Below are 22,549 nucleotides of genomic sequence, written 5' to 3' on the forward strand. Positions count from 1 at the left end.
CTAAGAAATACTTTAAATTTGAAAATATCATGAACCTAAAAATGTTGTTTTTAATAGGCAAAATTATAATTTAATATAAATGATGTATTCCACGCCAAAGTGTAAGACCATCTGCAATTGCATTTCCGATTTTTTAAAGTTTTTTTTTCTTTTTGTACTAATTGAGACTATCTTCCATGAATTTTTTCAAATTTTTTTAGTAAGCCGTTTGCGAGTTATGGAATTTTGAAAATTGGAGAATTTTCATGACTTTTAATTTTTGAATGCTCATAACTTTCTCAAAAATACATAAATTTCAAAATGTGTGTTATTAAACGTACTGATCGATTTTTTTCAAAATTTTTTCAAAAAAACTACTTTTTATGGAACTTTTAAGCATAGTCCGATAATGGACAAACAATTTTTACAATATTTTCGAAATTTTTCAAAAAAATTTAAAATTTCAATTAGTACTTACTAAAAGAAAAAAAATCAAAGATTGTACAATTGTAACTTTTGCTCTTAATTATTTGAAAAATCATTTAAAAGCAAAATATTGTCAGAAAAAATGTTTAGTTCAAAGTTGAAAATTATTTTACTTTTTATTTCAATAATGAATTAATAAAATTGTAAATAAAAAAAACAAATTATACGTTCCCCTGCAGTGAGTGAAGAAGATGTGCAAAAACAAATTGATGATGACAAGGCACTGAACAAACGTTTAAAAAAACCTTCAAAATTAATGGTAGAGTTAGCTTTAAGCAAGCGGACTGATTATACTGACACTGAAGAGGAAGAGATTTCTCAAAAGGTATTTGTATTTATAATAATCGTTCTAAATAAAATTTTTTACAATTAATATTAATATTGAAATAAAATTTGTTGAAATTAGGTTGAATATGTTTAGTATTGCTTCCTCATGGAGGAAGTATTGTTTCACCGAAATTTTTCGAACTCGATTTTTTTATGTATCTTTATGCTTTTGGACCGTAGGAATCAAAAGATGACATTTTTGCATTATTTGCTTTAACATCTTTGTGCAACTTAAAAATAATCATAACAAACTTAGAAAATATTGAAAAACAAATCAACTGACCTATTTGTGAACTTTTAAATATATTATAATTATCCTAAATTGATCACGAAAAATCTCCATGAGGAAGCAAAGTCTTCGTTGAATGAAGACAAATAGTACATTTCCCATGCGAAAGCAATTCATACTTTAACTTAGAAGCGGTTTTTATCTTTTATTTGTAATATTTTTTTTCTATTATTATTTTAGGATGCAAAGATAAAAGCTGCAGAGGAGACACGTAAGGAAACCATTCTTGAATACAAGAAGAATTTACTTCTTTCTAAAAGACAAAAATTATCAGAAGATAATGAGGATAAAAATGAAAGCGAAGTGGATTTAGAAAATAACATTAAGGGCTCTTCTGGTAAAGACGTTCAAATGGAAAAAAATAAATCTCATAAAGTAAGAATTGTAAAGGATCCTAAATCTTAAATTTTTACATTTTAAACAAATAACATTAATTTTATTTACTCACAAGTAGGCACAGACTAGAATTTAAAATTTATGCTTTCTATAATATTTTTTTTATTATTAATATAAATTTTGATAAAATAAAGAACAACTTTTAAACATTAAATAATATATATTAAAAAAATTTCAGACATTGGAAATTTAAAAATTATTAATTAATTAGATAAATATTTAATATTATAATATTAAATATAATATAATAATATAATAATAATTAATATAATATTAAAAAGATGGGGGTCCCTTTTTATAAAAGAAGTTTATGTTCATTTCATGAACATTTTGCTTCCTCATTGCGCAAAGCAAAAGATTTGCTTCCTCTTGGAGGAAGCAATAAATTAATTAATCTAAACTTTATATATATACCAATCAGTTTCTTTTGACGTAAGGAATAAGATTATTATATGTATTGCCTTTATTTTAGCTTTGAAACAGTTTTTTTTATTAAAATCGATTTTTTGAAAAAAAGTAAAAAAATTTTTTTTTTTAGGGGGTACTTTCTAAAATTGTTGTGTTCATTTTGAGATATTAATGTGACAAATGTACATACCGAATTTTAGCCAAATCCGTTAAAACGTATTAACGATATCGTGTTCACAAAAACTTTTTTAACTAAAATATGAAATTTTGAATTTTTTAATTTATTCTTTAAATTTCAATGAAATATAAACTTTATATATACCAATCGATTCGTCTTGATATGAGGAATACGATTTTACTATGTATTGCCTTTAATTTTGCTTTCAATAAATTTTTTCGATTAAAATCGATTTTTTTGAAAAAATGCCAAAAAATTTTTTTTGTGGGTATTTTCTAAAATCATTGTGTCCATTTTGAGATATTGATGTGACAAATATACGTACCAAATTCTAGCCAAATCCGTTAAAACGTATTAACGTTATCGTGTTCACAAAAAAATGGATCCACACACACATACACACACACACACACACACACATACACACACACATACATACATCCGGACAATTGATCAGGGACTTATATATGACATTTATAAATAGAAAAAAATTTGTTTGGTGCATTTCTAATAATTTCATAATTTGAAGGACTACATAGCTTCCTCCAGAGGAAGCAATATTATTATTAATAATAAAAAATGGAAAAATTTATTCAAATGATTTATGAAACAAATGTCAAAATAGAATTCTATATGAATAGAATACCTGTTCACTTTCACAGTGAGCAGAAAAATAGCCACGTTCTAAAAATGTTTTAAAACATTTCATGCCGGCCAAATAACATATTATAATCGTGTTATTATCTAAAAACATTTTAATAAGTTAATTTGATAGACATGAAATGTTTTAGGAATGTTCCGCGAACGTGAATATCTTTTTTGCCCACTCGTTTTAGTATATATTTTATTATATAATTTTTTTTTTAAAGTTAAATATTTTTGAATTAAAACTTTTTATTAATTATAAAGATAATTATGCCAAGATATAGGTACAAGAATGACAATTTGTTTTAAAAAATTTCATAAATATATTCATTAAAAAATTTTTTAGTACTTAAAAGCAGGTTAATAAAATTTATAAATAAACTTATAACGTAATTAATTTTCCATTTAAAATCTAAAAGTTAACCCTTTACAGGAGAACGAAGAAGGAACGGAAGGTAACGACCAAACTCGAAAATCCGCGAAACGTCAAAAGAAAATATTAGTTCAAAATATTTCTGTTCAACAAAACCCGAATACAGAGAAAAATAGGCTCGAACGACCGAACCCGACGTTAGACATAAACAGTCATCAACAACCGAACAGGGACGAATCTAATAATGAACAAAACCTTGAGGAACTTGAAAGAAGACAATTCGTCGAATACAACAATCTGGTATTTATTATATATTTGATATTCAGAATTAACATTACTCACAACTTAATCTCTCTCTGTCATTATTCGTTTTAAACATTCAATAAATCTTCGGGAAATTTTCGGTGCTGTTTGTGTTTATATCTTAGTCAGTATAAAGAGTAGCATTAAAGAGTCGAAATTGCATCTGAAATAATTTAATTTCTAAAGGCCTTATAACAATTTTTATTAACTAATTAATTCCAAAAATATTTAAACTTAGAATTTTTTAAAAGATTGCAGTTACAAAAAGTTTTTTTTTTAATTCCGCGAAATAAATATTTTAAAATAGTTCACTTTTATTCTTTAAAAATAATTAAATATTTTTAAAGAATTTTATTAAAATTTTTACAAATAATGGAGCCACAGCAATAAATTTTATATATTTTTGATAATTGAATTTTCCTTGAATTTTCTTATAATTCATTTTTTTATTGCAATTTGAATTTAAATTTATTTGAACTACCGGATCAAAGAAGGGCACATAACTCATTTTAAGTACATTAGTTATGTGCCCTTCTTTAATCCGACAGCTCATTTATTGATTGCAATCAAAAAATAAATTAAAATTTGACCTTTAAATTGCAATCAATAAATAAATTTGAATTTTACGTCTATTGGCAATAAAAACAATTTGTTCACTTAATGACTATTTGACACTTATCAAACTAATTTCTCACACAATTATATCAAAATGTTTTCGAGGTCGCTTATTACTTTAAACTTGTTACTCGGGGCTTTTTGGGGGCCGCTGAATTCGAATCTGTTGTTTGTTTTTTAAAATTCAAAATAATGGATTCAATATGGCAAACGACAAAAATAAAAATTGTTCGGATTCGCTTGCAACTCGTTATTTAGGAGTTTTAAAGGTCGCTGAATTCGAATCTGATGTAAGTATTTCAAAATCCAACATGGCGGACGACAAAATTAAAGTTGATCAGATTTTTTTCTTTTCTTAACATTTCTGTTAAAAAAATAAAAACCCCAAAAAATCTAAAAATACAAAATAAAATAAGGAGTGTAAAATTTTGCCGCATAACTCAACGTGGTACACTCTGGAGTTGTAGATAACTGTTTAACAATTTACTAGCTAATTGAGGGGGTGGAATTTTATACTTATTTTTCTTATATAATATTTACATTATTGATTTTTGTCATATTTCATCCACTATTTTTAATTTATAAAATCTAAATTTTAATTTAGAAGACACTGAAAACCTTTAAGTAATAAGTTTTGAGTAAATTCGATTGCTTTTTAATTTTTCTGTCCCCCATATGGATCCGCCATTTTGAGGTTTGAAAAACTAATATCAGATTTGTAATCAGCTACCATAAAAACCTCTAAGTAACGTGTTTTAGGCAAAAATTGCCGCATTTAGAAAAATATGTCTGCCATATTGAATACGCCATTTTAATTTTCAATAAACTAACATCAAATTCGTAATCAGAGACCCCAAAAACCCTCGAGTAACGTGTTTCAAGCAAATACTGCCGAATTTAGAAAAATATATCCGCCATTTTAAAATTTGAAAAACTAACATCAGATTCGTAATCAGCGACCCCAATAATCTAAGTTCACTCAGTTTCAAAAATTTAGATGGTAAAATAGTTTCTTAACATTTTCGACCCACATTTAAGATTTTTCTCCTCATAGCGAAGGGGTTAAAGTCCGCTATATTTTTTGGCCTTGTGCGTACAGCCAGACAAAAAACTTCCAACAGTAGTCTAATATTATAAACTGTCTTATTATTTACCTTTTTTCATAGATTTACATAAATGAAGTTGTATCCTTTAGCAAGCAAGAGTGGGACACTATTGAAACTACGACAAAAGAAACTTTACTTGTTCGAGAAGTAGCTAGGTTTATTTGGGGGCAGAACTTGCGAACGAAGTGTTTAGACCTTGAAAAAGCCAAGTCAACATCCGATGGACAACCACGAACTATTGTGGAACCAAGATACATGGATGCCATTTATGGTAAATAATAATAATCTTTTTCTTAAGGGGTTACGACACTCTGAACGCCTGAAAATTGAACGGTATTTCAAAAATAAATTTTGACAAAACCATTAAAAATACTTTTTAATAATTATAGTTTAAAAATACATGTATTTAACTTTAAACAAAAATTTTTTTAATTTAAAAATATTCAAAAATGACGGAGATATAGTGTTTTTTGAAAATACATTTTTCGGAGCAATGTACATGTTCTCTTAGAATGTACTCAACCGATTCTCTTGAAAATTTGCACACAAATTCTTAATAACACTCTCTATGGCACTAGGTAGCCATTTTTGAGCAAATGGAAGCACTTAACAAAATTTTTTTTTCTTTTTTTTGAGGTGCTCCCATTTGCTGAAAAATTAAAAAAAACGGCTACGTGGTGCCATAGTGAATGTTATTGAGAAGTTGTGTATAAATTTTCAAGAGAATTGATTGAGTAGTTTCTGAGAAAACATGTACACCGCTCCGAAAAATGTATTTTCAAAAAACACCATATCTCCACCATTTTTGAATATTTTTTATTAAAAAAATTTTTGTTTAAAGTTAGATACATGTATTTTTAATTATTCAAAAGTATTTTTAATAGTTTTGTCAAAATTTATTTTTGAAATACCGTTCAATTTTCAGGCAAAAATTTGCTACCTCGTGCAGGAAGCAATGAATTTCTCCCATTTAATTGATTGATTAAAAACATTTCGAGTTGAACACGTTACTTGAAATTAATTAAATTTTTTGGAAAATTAAAATTCAGAAAATTTAAATTAATTTTGAGTGAAAAATATACTTTATATATACTAATCGATTTTTTTCAATCCAAGGAATACAATTATTTTATTATTAAATTGAATTTAAATAAACACAAAATTTTGAAGCTAAAATATGAATTTTTAATTTTTTAACTTTCATTAATAATTCTTGACTTTCTATAATTTCTTCCACATTAGATGTTGTCCAGAAACGATTAGAAGATAGAAAAAAATTCATCGCAAGGAAGAAAATCATTTCATTCGTAAGGAGAAACTTTTCGTCTATGCTGAATGATTTAAACAAAAAAAAAATATCAAAGGAGGAAATGAAAGAATTGTTGAAATTGAAAGAAAGATATGGTAAGTGTGCAATAATTGTTACAGTTTAAGGTTAAGTTTATTGAAATCAAGTAAAACATACCTTAAAATACACAATATAAGCTTTATAAAAGAATTTTTTTATTAAATATATTACAAAATGGCGGTGTTAAAGGCATTTGAAGATGCATTTAAACTTACTTTTCAAAAAAAAAATCGAAATTTTTTTAAACGATATTACTATCAAATTTTTGATTTTTAATAATAAAAAGTCATTTTTCTTATTTGACGTACTGATCGATGTTTTTCAAAATAAAAAAAAACTACTTTTTTTACGAAACTTTTAAGCTTAGCCCGATAATGGACACAATACCCAAAAATTTGATTTTTATGGTCAAAACCATAAAAAAGTCCCAAAATTTATGGTTTTTTCGGTTATTGGGTAAAAAATGCATCAGATATAAAAATTTTTTTTAAATAAAATCAAGAATCAGTTGGGATAAATAGGGATAGGGGATAATTGGGAACAAGAGTTTTTAGAGCTTAATTTACAGTTTTAAAATTAAGTTCAACGTCAATATTTTAACCTCAGATCACCTGCAAGAGGTTTTGAGTATTGCCAAGCTTCTATCTTGACAATTGGCAGCAAGATAAAAAAAGTTATCGTTCAATGCATAAAAACTTGAAAATCAAAGTCAAACTGTTTCAGTATTTTGTCGAGCATTTCAAAGAAAACAGACTTGAAAATCATACCAAATTTTTTTCTTATTCCTTATGACTTCTATAAAAGAAATTCACTTGAATTATTATTAATTGAGCTGCCGGATCAAAGAAGGGCACATAACCCATTTAAAATACATTAGTTATGTGCCCTTCTTTGATCCGGCAGCTCAATTATTAATAATAATAATAATAATTATTATTATTTTTGTCAATTTGGTTAATAACACAGGCACACAAAAAAAGTTGTCTGTTTCTTGAACTCGACATACCATTCCTATAGTATTTTGGCCCGCTGAAGACGAATATGAAGTCAGAATTGCTCTATCACCCTCTGATTTTAAAAAAATCACCTTTTATTGGACAAATTCAAACTTAGGAGATAAAAAAATTAAATAACAGATTTTTTTAATATACATAACTTCACACCTTACCTTATTTTTACTGCACTAACTCAAAAACAAAATCAGAAGTGATCCAGCACCCTAGGATTTTTATTAAATTGAAGAAAACCATTCTTAATCGAACAAATTCAAACTTAGGAGATAAAAAAATTAAATAACAAATGTTTTTTTTTAACAAAACCTTACACATACGTATTTTTGCTCGAATAACACAAAAATAAAATCAAAACTGATCCAGCTACCTCTGAATTTTTTTTTCGGAAAAACCACCCTTAATCAGACAAATTTAAACTTAGGAGATTAAAAAAATTAAAGAACAAATGTTTTTAATAAACAGAACCTTACACCTGCATATTTTTGTTCCACTAACACAAAAACAATGCCAAAACTGATCCAACACCCTCTGATTTTTTTTCAATCCAAAAAAACCACCCTTCATCGGACAAACTCAAACTCCAAAGTATTACAAAAGTAGCAATCTTTTTGGCATGATGGTTTCTTCCATATCATAGGTACAGAAAATTTTATTTGTACTTTCTTTGGATTCTTCTCTCAATGAAATAGCTAAGTTTGAATTTCTATGATTAAGGGTGATTTTTTTCGTTCTAAAAACAATCTGAGGGTGCTGGATCAGTTCTGATTTTATTTTTGTGTTACTCAAGCAAAAATACGTAGGTGTAAAGTTTAGTTTAAAAAAAAACAGTTGTTATTTAATTTTTTTATCTCCTAAGTTTAAATTTGTCCGATTAAGAATGATTTTCTTCAATTTAAAAAAAATCCGAGGGTGCTGGATTAGTTTTAGCATTGTTTTTCTGTTACTGCACCAAAAATACGTAGGTGTAAGGTTCTGTTTATTAAAAAAATCTGTTATTTAATTTTATTATCTCTTAATTTTGAATTTAACGATTAAGGGTGTTTTTTTCGATTTAAAAAAATCAGAGCAATTCTGACTTCATATTCGTATTCAGCGGGCCAAAATACTATAGGAATGGTATGTCTAGTTCAAGAAACAAATAACTTTTTTTTTTGTGTGCCTGTGTAATGACAAGCTGTCCTCATTTGCCCTGAGATTTCAAATTTTTTGGGTAAATTGGGACATCTTGTCATTATTAACCAAATAAGAAAAAAAATTGGTATGATTTTTAAGTCTTTTTTTTCAAATGCGAGACAAAATACTGAAATACACTGGAAACTCCCAAGAGCGTACGGCAGTAGTCTTAGTCCGCTCTACGGAAAAATGTCCTTGACGTAGAATACTATAAACACTTAGGGCCGTACAATGCAGTACTAGTGCTTTTAACAGAATACATTCTACATATTATCATAAATATTAATAAATTTTATTTTCATAATAAAGTATTGTAAGTTATAATTTTATAATTAATATTTTTTTCAAAATTTAGTAATTAATAAGCCAATAAAACTACTTGCAGAGTAACGGTACACACAAAGCATACACTCCTGTTTTCTATTTTCTGTTTCTAATCCCGCCCATCTCTTCCCTCCTCACTCTTTACCACACCGCACTGATAGTTGGTTCGCTCTCGGGAAGACCGCTCTTGGGAGTTTTCAGTGTAAAAATAAAAAAATCTCAATTGGTTCAACTATTATATATCTACTACAAATGTTTTTCAAGTTTTTTCATCCCTTAATACATTAATATACTTAAGGAAACTTTTTTCTAAAAACTTAGAAAGTATGCTGTCGCCATTTACCCTAAATTTTATGAAATTTTCTAAATTTTAGTGTAAATGGTGACAGTCAGTTTCATACGTTTAAAACATATCTAAATTTTTTTCTGCTGCATAAAGTTAGTCCTAGGAATGTAAATGACAACATAAAAAAATAAACCCGCAAATATTAATTTTTAAAGGAAGAAAAAAATCCCCGAAAAAGCATAGAACTTATGCAAACATAGTAGGATGATGTTATGTGCGATCTTCGCATGGCGCCGTTGGATTAAAAGTATAATAAGTATGTAATAAGAGGCTATATGACAAACTTTATTAGCATAGACAAGTTTCATGCTAAAAAGACATACGATTGTACTATAATTACTCAAATTTCATACCTATATAGCATAGAAAATTTCTGTGCATTAAATGTAAACCTTTCTATACTATAAAAGGCAGATTTTTCTCTCCGTGTAGCTCACGTTTTTTTATTGCCTCACAAAATGTACCGTTTACAGTAAGTTTTATGAGGTTAGAAAGAAAAAACGAACCAAATTGTGAATTATGACTCCGGATTCGGATTCAATTACCCAAAATACGTTAGAAATAACTGCATATATACTCTACTGCAAATCACAAATATTAAAAAAAATTTAATGTACTTGTACAAGAATATGAACGGTTTCATGTGTAAGAACTTGTAAATGAACCTGCACAAGAATATGTACAAGAACATGTAGAGTTTATTGTGCAAGATCTTACACAAAAACTTGTTCCAAATTCTGATACCGAAATTGTACATTTTCTTCACCAGAACTGGTATAAGTTCAGCTGCTAAAAATATACATTTTCTTGTACAAAATCTTGTACATTTTTTTTCAATAAGGTACTAAATGCCAGGTAAAACAGTCGAATACTTTTTATATATGAAACCCAAATGGCTACTCCACCATCTAATCTAATAATAATAATAACCATTGTTATACATTTTTTGATTCAGCATTCATTTCCAGCACCTTTTAAAAAGCGTTAAAAAATATAGAAATTATTGAGAGAAATATCAAAAAGTTAAAGAACATCTAAAATTGAATGTTTCTTAAATATTTAATTGAAAAATCACCAATTTTTCGTATAAAGAAAAAGAAATTAAATTTTTTTGTTTGATATTCAGTTATTTTAAAATTATCAAAAAAAGGCGTTTATACAATCGAGCTTATTATGGTAGCAAACACATGCTAAACGTTCAGCCGCTCGCGCAACTTTAAAATTTAAACATTCACCATTTTGTTATTAATTGTTTAATTGCATTGTAACTTTCCAGAAAACTTCTTTGGACCTTAATGAACAACTTTCTCACTGGAAGTTTGTTGCTGGTGAAAATTTACGAAAATTCCTCACAGGGTGAAAATTGCTTTTTTTCTTTTTTAGTCACTCGTAGGATATAATAACACGTATTTCCGTTTTTGTTTCATTAAGAAATTCGTAAAATTGTATGAGCTGTCGCGAGTTGAAGTCAAAAAAATAATGAAAATTTTCTTTTTTAAAAACAGTTTTTCTCTTATATTTTGAAAAAGGAAAAAGATGGAAAATTTCTTTTTAAGAAAAAAAGATGCGCAATCGAATTCTATATAAGAATATGCTCGAAAAATATTAAAATTCGAAAAATGAATTTTAAGTGTCCAGGGGATTTTGTTTTCCGGCAGAAAAAATTTACGTGCCCTTCTAGAATCCAGCGGCTCAATTACCAACATTAGTGCACATGAAAGTTTTGTTTAAATTTTTTTGCACAACGTATTCTTAATATCTTTTCAGAATATTCCATTTCATGATTTGGAATATCCATTCAATTAAAATGTTTCAATTATTCTATGAATATCGAAAGTGTTAATCAAGATATGAGTGATCCTTAAAGGATCTCTAGAGGTTCCTAAATAGGATCTTGAAAGGTTCCCAGAGAGATCCAATCATACGCGGGATCCCACTAGAATCCGTTGCAGGATATTGGAACAGGGATCCTGTACAGAATCTTGTACAGGACTACCAACCAGAATTTAGGGATAATCTATTTATCGATGAAAAAAAACCTCTTAAAACACAAAAGAACCCCGCACAAAATGTACAGAAAAAAGATCCCTGTCGATTTTGATTAAACTTTGGGAAATTGTTGCTTTTGTTGTAACAAAGAAAAAAGTCTTATGATAAAATCCAAAAAAATGGACAGATTTTTTGTTAATTAATGTTTAAGTTGACAATTCACAGTGTACAAGTCGGTGATGCTTAAAAGTGAACAAAACGAAAATAGTTAAATAAAAATGCTTGATACTTGTTGCACGGGGGTTTTCGGAGTCGCTGATTACGAATCTACAGTCAGATTTCAAAAATTCAAAATGGCGGACACAATATGGCAGATGGTTTTTTTTAAGCATCACCGACTTGTACACTGTGAATTGTCAACTTAAACATTAATTAACAAAAAATCTGTCCATTTTTTTGGATTTTATCATAAGACTTTTTTCTCTGTTACTACAAAAGCAACAATTTCCCAAAGTTTAATCAAAATCGACAGGGATCTTTTTTCTGTACATTTTGTGCGGGGTTCTTTGACTAATATAAAAGTAAAAATGTTATAATGCGCGTAAGTTTTGCGCATGCTCTGTAAATTGATATACATGCATTGATCAAATTTAAATCGTTATTTAAAATTATTACCCCTTCTATCAATATCATCTATTTGTCGTAGTTTCAAACAATTTTAAATGTAACAATTGCTTTAAACATAACATATTGACTCATGTTTGATATTTCGATTTGAGTAGCGGTTTCGTGAAAATATCCGCTATCATCAATTCAGTTTACAAATAGTCTACTTCGATTTCACCTTTTTGACACGCTTCTCGGGAAAAATGGTATCTGATATCAATGTGCTTACTGAGTCCATGATATATAGAATTTTTTCACAGTTCTATCGCACATTGACTATCACAATGAACATTCGTAGCACCACTCACTAAACTGAAAAGTTTCAAATGATTAAGCAATCTTCTCAGGTGTATTACTTCCTTCGAGACTTCTGAAAGGGCCATGTATTTAGCCTCCATCGTAGAAAAGGCTACGAAACCTCTTTTTTCTCGTTCCCCAACAGATAGAATCTCCAGACAGCATGACAACATTTCCTGAACACGATTTCCGGTCGTCCACATCCCGTGCCCAGTCTGAATCAATGTACTCACAGTTTCTTGTTGTTTTTCTCATACGTTATCCTGTAGTCGATCGTTCCTCCAAGATAACGTAATTCCCTTTTTGCTAATTTCCAGTGTATAGGTCCTAGGTCATTACAAAATCGGCTTAAAGCGCTTGCGGCAAACGATAAAACGGGTTGAGTTGCATTAAATAAGTAGATTATTCCTCCGACGAGTTCTTTATAAGGTTTGTTTTTCATTTCGGCTCTTTGGTCTGCTGTTTGAGGATTCATCTCCTTCGTTAGCATCGTGTTATACTTTATAGGCGTTGCGACTGAGATAGAATCATCCATTCCAAATTTTCTTAAAAGATCTTTGACGAATTTACATTGAGTTAACCTTATGCTGCGTAAAGAACCATTTTTTTGAATTTTTATACCGAATATGTTACTGGCAGGACCCAAATCCTTAGACTAGAATTTTTGTTGAATCTTTTCTTTTGTTTTGCACAACATTTCAATGTTCCTTGAAGCAATGAGTACATTATCAACATAAATGACTGTGATGATGACATCACTGCTATCAGAATTAACATAGAAACAAGGATTAACTCTCAAAACCTTCCGACTGTTCCAAAAAAAAAACTTTATCATGTAGATCCCCTTGAATATAAGCCAAGACTACATCCATCTGATGTATGTGCAGGCTGCTAAAAAACTTTGAATTGTTTCGTATCTTACGGCTGGAGCAAACACTTCTTCATAGTCTATGCCAGCTCTTTGATCATATCCACGTGCAACCAATCTTGCCTTATATCGATCTGTACTTCCATCTTGATTTCGTTTAATTTTGAAAATCCATTTATTTGTCAGCACTATTTTATGCTTCAAACGATTCACAATTTCCCATGTGTGTTTTTCGATGAGTAAATTGTATTCAGATTTTATAGCTTCTAGTCATAAATCTGTCTGGATGATATAATGATATCATAAAATTCATTGACTGTTATTGGTTATTGGTTCTCTTGATTTTTCTGGGGCGTCCTGGCTTGCCTGTTTTCTCCTTCTTTCGTCGTCCTGGTAGAAATTTGACATTTTTAGCTACAGTCAGTTGATTCTCAAAACCAGCAAATTCTCCCTCCGACTCATCTTGGGAAAGGAACTCTTCTTTCTCTGATCCGTCAAATCAATTATTTTCTCTATCATTTTCGTTCACTTCGATGGAAGTTTCTTTCCAATTTCCTAAAGATAAATCCAGATTAGGAGAATCTTGTTCGTTCGTCTTGAAATCCAAAGGAGTCTCTTGTGACTTGCTAATTCCATTTCTTAGGGTTTCGTGGCCCATGGCCAAAAGCCTTATAGTTTCACTTTGGCGTCCGTTCGTCCGTCGCACTCTCGTATGATTCCCATGGAAACAGATACCACAGCAATCGTCTGTCCATCCATCCGTCATCTGTCTGTCTGTCCGTCCGTCGTACACTCGTATGGTTTTTATGTCAACTGTTACCATGACAACTGATTCCATAGTAACCATTTCCATAGCAGCAGTTACCATGGAAACCGTTTCCATGACAACCATTACCATAGCAACCGTTTCAATGACAATCGTTTCATAGTAACCGTTTCCATTGCAACCATTTCCATAGCGACCGTTTCCATAGCAACTGTTTCCACATAGCCACAAAGCTTTCCACGAATTTCACGCATCACGTCTTTGAACGTTTGCTTTTGTTCCATGTTTCCAGTCTGTAAGCTTTTGCTTCACTTGAATAACCCACCCAAGGATAAATTTCACCAGTTTCGTCAAATTTTTCTTTTTTCTGTCCTTTTGCATGAGCATTCGTTTTTGATCCAAAGATGAACAATTATCCTGCATACGGCTTTTTACCACTCCAGGATTCCAGTGGTGTGATTCCTTCTAAAGCCTTTGTTGGACATCGATTCCTAACAAAACACTCTGTGTTTACAGACTCAGCCAAAAGACTTTTAGGCAATCCTGATTGTAATAGCAGATAGAATTGATGTAAAAATCAGATAGAATAGAATTGAGTGTCAATGTCTATACTAAGGTTTTCGGGGTCGCTGAATCCGAATTTGAGGTCAGAATTTAAACATTCAAAATGAAAAAAACCCAATATGGCGTCCAAAAAATTTAAAAATTGACTTGATTTTCATAAAAATGGTTCCTTTAAGCTTTTTAGGGGCACTAAATCCGAATTTGAGTTCAGATTTAAAAAATTAAAAATTGTGGACCCATTATGGCGTCCCAAAATGTCGAAAAAATGGATTCGATTCGTTTCAAATTCGGTACTCGGGGGTTTTTGGGGTCGCTGAATCAAAATTTGATGTCAGATTTGAATTCAGTGACTCAAAAAACCCACGATTACCAAATTTTGAACGAATCGAATCCATTTTTCCGCCATATTGGGTGGCAATATTTGGTCCACCATTTTGAATTTTTAAAATCTGACCTCAAATTCGGATTCAGCGATCCCAAAAACCTTTAATATGATGATATAAAATTTTTTTGTATACTTTTTTGGACCGTTTTAGGCCAACAAACGATTTTTCTACTCGACTGCGAACAGATTGCGACAGATACCATGTTGTTTTTACTTAGTCGTTTTTGCGTTCTACCATATTAAGACAATTTTTCAATCTTTCGCGTAATTTTCATGGAATGTGGCTGAGTAACCGTTCTTTTTTATTTGCGAAACCAACATTAAATTATTTCGAAATTCAGGCACATGCATCACATCACATAATGTAACACAATTAGTCCATCCGTTGAGTAATTTGACATTCGTTATTATGTCACCTGCACCTACAGATGTAACAAAATTTTCCGTGGCGGTATACACTTTGCATGTTTTGTTTTTGTTAAACTCGGAAAATTTTTCTTTGTCCACGCCCATATGTTTGGTTGCGCCAATATCCAAACACCTAATTGACCATTCATAAGGTTCCGTATTCAACACAATTGCAGGTATTCCATCTTCGACACTATTTCCGACATTAACTTGTTTATTTGATTTACATTCATTTGCACGGTGTCCTTCCCTAACACATTTAAAACAGTTTCTTTTAAATTTGTCAAACGATTTACCGTTAAAATCGTTTGACTTCACGACCGAATTTTTATTTGCATAATGTCTTCCTTTAATTAACAAAGCATCATTGCTTTCTTTAAGTGTCTCACCACACTGTTTATCATCACGTCTTGCTTCTGTATATTACATCATAGATTGATTCCATTTTTTTCATTCTATACAGCTGCTTGTACAAAATTTTTTTCTCCCAGGACACTTGGATTCATGCACTTTCTCCAACTTAGTCCATGCTTCTGCCGATGTGTCACATTTTCTGATAAGATTAAGTTGAGTCTTTCCTATACTAAGCAAAATCAACGCCAACGCTTTTTCATCTTTTTAGGGGTACTGCCACTTCCGTATGACCACAATTCATTACAAATTAGTACACTTCGCTTTTTAATCTTCCACGATTCATAGTTCGAGTCGCTCAACTTTTCGATATTGTGACTTCCAGTTGTGGCAGCCATTTTTTTGCGCACGCTTCTTTTTCTACCGATTATTATTTATATTCGAAACCGCACTCGCATCCTGGGCCCGTAACCTGTTGTAATTTTAACCTCAGGATAAGCGGAATAAATAAATTTTAATTACACGAATGTTACATGTTTATTATACGACAAGAATAAATTATTACGGACATACAAAAATACATAGAACTCATACCATGGCGAGCAATTATTTAAAATCAACGATTATAAATGTTTGAAGCTAATTTATTCTTTTTGAATCGTATTACTTGTTTAAAAAAATTTACAAAATTACTAAGAATATGTCAAACTAATATATTAAGATTTTTTAAATATACAAAAACTACAAATTCAATTCAGTTAAGCTCGAAGAAATGCTTAGGTCTATTGGACCCTTGGTGATGTTAAGGGTTAATGTTCTGTGATTTTTTGAAAACTTAAATACATATACTTTTTGCCATTAGTACATGAAAAACTTATGTCTTTAACAGTTTTGTAAGAAAAATTTTTTAATAACCCTATTAGATATCCATTCAGATCATTCACAACGCAAAAATTATGATTATGGTTAAGAAGAAGAAAAAATATACACTAATAAAAGGAATCGCAATTGAAATACATGTTGTTGTTATTTATAATAATAATATTTGTATTTTATTGTTCATTTAATTTAAACATGTGAAAAATTACAAATAATTATTTTTTTAAGGTTCAGCTAATTCAGATGAGGATCAACACTGAGAATTTCTTCAATTCTAAAACAACATCGTTTTTTACAAACTTTTAAAAATATTTTATTTTTATACATATATATATTCTTAATATTCTTAAAAATTAAGTTTGTTTTACTTTATTAACAACATTAGATTGTTAAGCCACATGATGTATTATAATAAAATAATACTAATCTTTATTTTATAGAAATTTTTATATATGTTTTAAATTCAGAACCTACGATTGCTGTAAAACTAACAGGTTGTTTGTCAAATTTATAAGGTTTGCTTCTGCTATGTGTAATAGTATATAGTCTATGTATATAGTCTATATACTATGTGTTAATTCTGATTTATTTTATTTTTATTATATTCTATAAAAAATCTACCAAAAATGCCTACATATTATCTTAAAATAAAGAAAATTATCTGCTTCAATAAGGTGCATTTTTTCAAAATACTATGTTTTATATTATAATTTTCATTAATTACATATTATTATAAATAAATAAACAATGAGTAGGTATGTATGAACTTGTGAAGGAACGTTCCGAAGGTTACCACGCAGGATCATATACTACTTACTAGTATCAAGCTATGTATGAACTTGTGAAGGAACGTTCGAAGGTTACCACGCAGGAACATATACAACTAACCAGTATCAATGTATGTATGAACTTGTGAAGGAACGTTCGAAGGTTATCATGTAGGAACACATACTACTTACCTGCGTCAAGGTACGTATGAACTTGTGAAGGAACGTTCGAAGGTTACCACGCAGGAACATATACAACTAACTAACCAGTATCAAGGTATGTATGAACTTGTGAAGGAACGTTCGAAGGTTATCATGTAGGAACACATACTACTTACCTGCGTCAAGGTACGTATGAACTTGTGAATGATCATATTAAAGATCCTATGCAGGAAACCGTTAAGTTCCCTACAAAAGAACATTCTGAAACAACACTGCACATTGTAAGATCACTATAAGGAACACTCACAGGATCATGGTTATAATCTTGCAAAGGATTTTTCCCAAGGTTGTTTATGTAGGAACCTCTACAAGATCTGACCTAGGAAACATCATAAGATCCTATCTTATAATCAATTTCAACACATAAGAAACCGTGATTGATCGTACACAAATTTTTTACATGATCATGAGTGAAAAGGATCCCACATAGGAAACTGTTCAGGAACTTGCGAAAGATCTTATGAAGGAACTTAAAATAGGATCCTGTGTGTGTTCCTTCACAGGAATTTTCAATAGGGTATATTTCTAACATTAGGTAAATACTCCGCTTCAGAGGCTAAAGCCAAATGGAAACATCATAAGGATACTTATTTCAATCGAAAAAAAAACAATGCGGTTTGCTGGCAAAGTCAGTATTTAGGATTCTTGGATATTTCTGAAAATGCCGACGAGAATGATGTTAATCTTCTGTAAATATCAATTTATCTTTCTTTTATATATATTTAATTGTAGGCGTTGAAAAAATGAATCCATATTTGACTTAAAAATTTTATACATATTACAATTATTTGTCTTATTTTTTTATAGAAATAAGCAAGATGTTGAAAAACAGCCAACGAATTCTAATAAGCCTTCTTGCAATGGGAATAAAAGAAAAGTGGCTAATACCAATGGTGATTCAAAAACCAAAACACGAAAGACCAAAAGCAGTATGTTATTAAAAACTGTACTTTTTAATTAAAAAAAATTTAGTACTATAATAACCTAATAATAAATTATCATTCTTTACAGCAAAAAATCATGATGACGGTGATAAACAGTCCGCTATGGAAAACTTTGTTTCTTCGTTCATTCATCAAAGGCCACAACAAGATTCTACTGACGGATTTTGTATAATGTTTGCAGATCTTTTAAGGAAAATACCTGAGGAGAAAAGAGCAACAGTTCAGTTGAAAATATGGCAATACTTGGAAGCAATAGTAAGTCGATTCCAGAATTCTGCGTCTCCAGAGAAATAACTTTATGTTAAAAGTAAAACTTTTCCTTCGTAAAATGTTTGATGTTACACTTGAGGCACATTTTTTTTAATTCTTTTTTATTTTACCTTCTTTCCATTTTGTCTTTTTTTTGGATAAACCATCTAGTGAACACCAAGAAACAGTTCCAGAAATATTATAGATTGTTTCCAAATGTATGTTATCCTTGTTACACATTTTGGATGAAATTGACATGGGAACAATGTTTTACACTTCTGGAACTATGTTTCGGTGTTCACTGGTCATTAATTCATTATCTTCCAGCCTTTATATTATTATTTATTTTAAGTTCTTCTTTAAGTGTATCGTTTCTTCATGTCACGTCATTTCAAGCATTTTTTTAATATTAAGTATGCTATTACATTATAATCATATGTTGTGAATAATTATAATTTATAGAAAATTTTAAGATTAGTATAGAAAGTATTTGATACTTTGCAATACTACCAAATATAGTTCAAGATATTTTTTGCAATGTGATAACAAAGACTGTAGATTGCAAATTATATAAAAATTTATGTTCCTAACTCTTTGGAATTAAGTAAATTATGTCAAAGATATGCGAGATTAATTAATTATAGTTTATAAACGTATGATGTTATGTTTTAAGACAAAATGTTCTGCCCAGAATATTATAAAAATATTATATTATCAAAATTTGAAAAAATATTTTTATAAATCATTGTTTTAAAACTTTAATTTATTTTGAAAAATAAATAAACAATTAAACTTTTTTAAAATAATTTATTGAAACCACAAATTTTTTTTTGTTTAAACTATTTTTTAAGAAATGTCACCACGCAAAACTTTTGTTATCCAGTTTAAATTTTAAAAAAATTTCAAAATCATAGGTTGTTGACTACTTTTCCTGAATTAAATTTCCCTTTAGTTTCCACATTGAAGTGAACAATTTCTGTAATTTTATTTTGTAACTTCCTCATTCCTTCTTTCAATTATTATATTTTTTTGCCAATAAAACATTTTTTTGTAAATTTAGCGCACATTTATATTTTTTTGAAAATTTTTATTATTTATTGCAATTAGTCATTATATTTTATTTATTTTTTAATTACTGTATATTTAAAAAATTTATATGAAAACTAAAATTACAAATTTACCTAAAAAAAATTACATGTCTTCGAATATTTGTTATTGATTTTATTAATTGTATAATTTATTACATTTTTACTTTTTTAATGAAAATATTAAAATTTACATTAACAAGAATATCACCATTTACACTATAATAAAAGCATTACTTTTATTACAAAACTATTCAGTTTAAAAATTGTTTTTTAAAACTTTCTCCCACTGCCATTCCACAGCTCCTTTGTCGTAAAAATAATCAGAAAAGATTTCTCTTGCTTGCACAGAATTTTCTTGGTCAGCATTAACATTTCGTTCAATGTTCCTAAAAGCTCCATTAGCAATGTTATCTTCTGAACGTAACGTCTGATATGGTCGTTCATTTTCTGGAGTATTTTCTTCTAAGCTTAATAAAAAATTGTGTAACGCAACAGAAGCTAAAATTATCTTTTTAATTGTTGGAACTGAAGCGTTAATTTTCCTTAGAAAAATTCTCCAGCGTGTTGCTAAAATTCCAAAAGCGCATTCGACAATTCGCCTTGCGCGACTCAGTCTGTAATTGAATACTTTCATTTTGTTGTTCAAATTGTCTCTTCTAGGATAAGGTATTAAAACTCGATTGAAACCCGTAAAAGCTTCATCTCCAACGAAAATGTATGGAGCAACTGGACCATCATTTCCTAAAAAAAAGAAGTATTCATTCTTTGAAAAATCTTTAATCTCTGTAACGCAACACTGCAAAAACTCGTTTCTTTATACCGTTAAAGTTTAAATTTTTTAATTTTATAGACTTCCTTCATTTCAATTCAAACTTTGAGTATTCAATATAATATAATAATTTTTTCCCAAAAAGCGCTCTTATGCGAATGGTGCAAGTAAGAAGTTTGTAAATTTTAAAATTAAAAATTGCACATTCTTTATTAAACAAAAACCTTTTTATGAAAAAAGGTTTTATTACATTTAGTTGTCTAACTTTATTAATTTTAAATTTTAATTTAAAATTTCTAAATTATATATCTAAGATAATTTTAAACACTCAAATGCAAGAACAAAAAATCTATCTTCTGTTAGAGACAAGTGTAATAATACCTTAAATTATAAGTCACAACAGTGAGATTGAATATTTACCTAATGCTTTTGGAGGTGGTATGAAAAGATCATCATTAACAAGCCTATTATAAAATTCACTGCTTCGTAAAACACCGTTATCGCTTCTTCTCCCTTCCCCTCCGACGTCTATTACAAGAAATCGTGCTTTTGCGTCGCATACAGCCATCAAGTTAACACCAAAATCCTCCTTGTAATTGAAATAAAGAGATCCGCTGTTCCCTGGAGCCTGAAAATATGTAATTTAAGAAGTATATACATGAAAATGCATTAAAAGATGTGTATATATCTATATGTTATTAAAAGTATTATCAAATTACATGAATAAATAAACAAAGCATTATATTTTTATCGAAAAAATTTTTAATTACTTCATTTATTATTTCAGGTGGCGTACAGCCATCAAGTTAACACAAAAATAATAAATCATGTTAAAATCTAAATGACGTAAAAACAGGTGCGGCGGAGCAAATTTTTCCCGAGTGTGGAGTTGAGTGTTAGACCGGGGGGAGTAAAAAGATAATTTTTGGAAATTAAATTATTTTAAGAAAAAGAAGTAGTAGGGCTGTACCAGTTCTAAAACACAGGTAATGCAGGTGTCTACATTACCGACATATGGTAACTCTACTTTACCCTTGGCGGATGTTACCGGCCGTTGGCGCGAGATGGCGCTGTTGCTCGCGGGAATATTTGAAATTTAACCCTTTTGGTTAGGTTGATGTTACCAACCGTTGCCGCGAGATGGCGCTGTTGTTCGCGGGAATTTTTGAAATGTTTAACCCTTCTGGTCACCTCCCTTACCACCCACTTTCAACCCTCTTGGTCACCCACCACCCCCTTATTTGCATATGACTTTTTTTTTAAATTTAACCCTTTTGGTCGCCTACCCACCCCCTTATTATACATATATGTCTTCTCTATGTATAAATATATACGGTCCCAAAAATTTAAAAATCATAATTAGAACCTCGAGGAACAAAGGGTTCGCGAGATACCGCGCGGGACTGTGGGTGGTTGGGAGTGGGTGGCTGTGGGTGGCGTACAGTGCATGGCTCAAAAGTGAAAGGTGCGCGGCAGATGTGCGCGTACGGTCACCGGGGCCCGTTGGTAGTCCATGCGTCAAGTGGGGATGGAGTTCAGTGGTGCGATGTTGTGATTTGCATATATCTTTTTTTAAATATTACCACCCACTTTCAACCCTCTTGCCCCCCCCTAATTTGCATATATATTTTTTAATTTTTTACCCTTTTGGCCACCACTCTAATTTGCATGGATCTTTTTTAAATGTAATTTGCATAACCCCTTTCAAGAACAGTTTCTTCATACATATCTATACTGCTCGCGGGAATTTTGAAATTTCTTTTACCTACCCTTGATATTACCAATGAAGGATAAGTTTCCACATTACCATAGGTTGATGTTACCGATCTATATTAAAAGAGGGCGCCAATGCTGGTGGGAAATTTTGAATTTAACCCTTTTTTTCATGGAATATTATATTCATTTTACATATAACTATTTTATATATAAATATTTAAAAATCAAAGTTTTTTAAAATAAATATTTTCTTTAACTCAGCACAGATGAAATTATTCTTTTTCCTAACTTTCTATTTTTTTTGACATCTGT

The sequence above is a fragment of the Leptopilina boulardi genome, unplaced genomic scaffold, assembly GCF_019393585.1.
Source record: "Leptopilina boulardi isolate dan_hultmark-lab unplaced genomic scaffold, ZJU_Lbou_2.1 LbouV2_81, whole genome shotgun sequence".
Lineage (NCBI taxonomy): Eukaryota > Metazoa > Arthropoda > Insecta > Hymenoptera > Figitidae > Leptopilina > Leptopilina boulardi.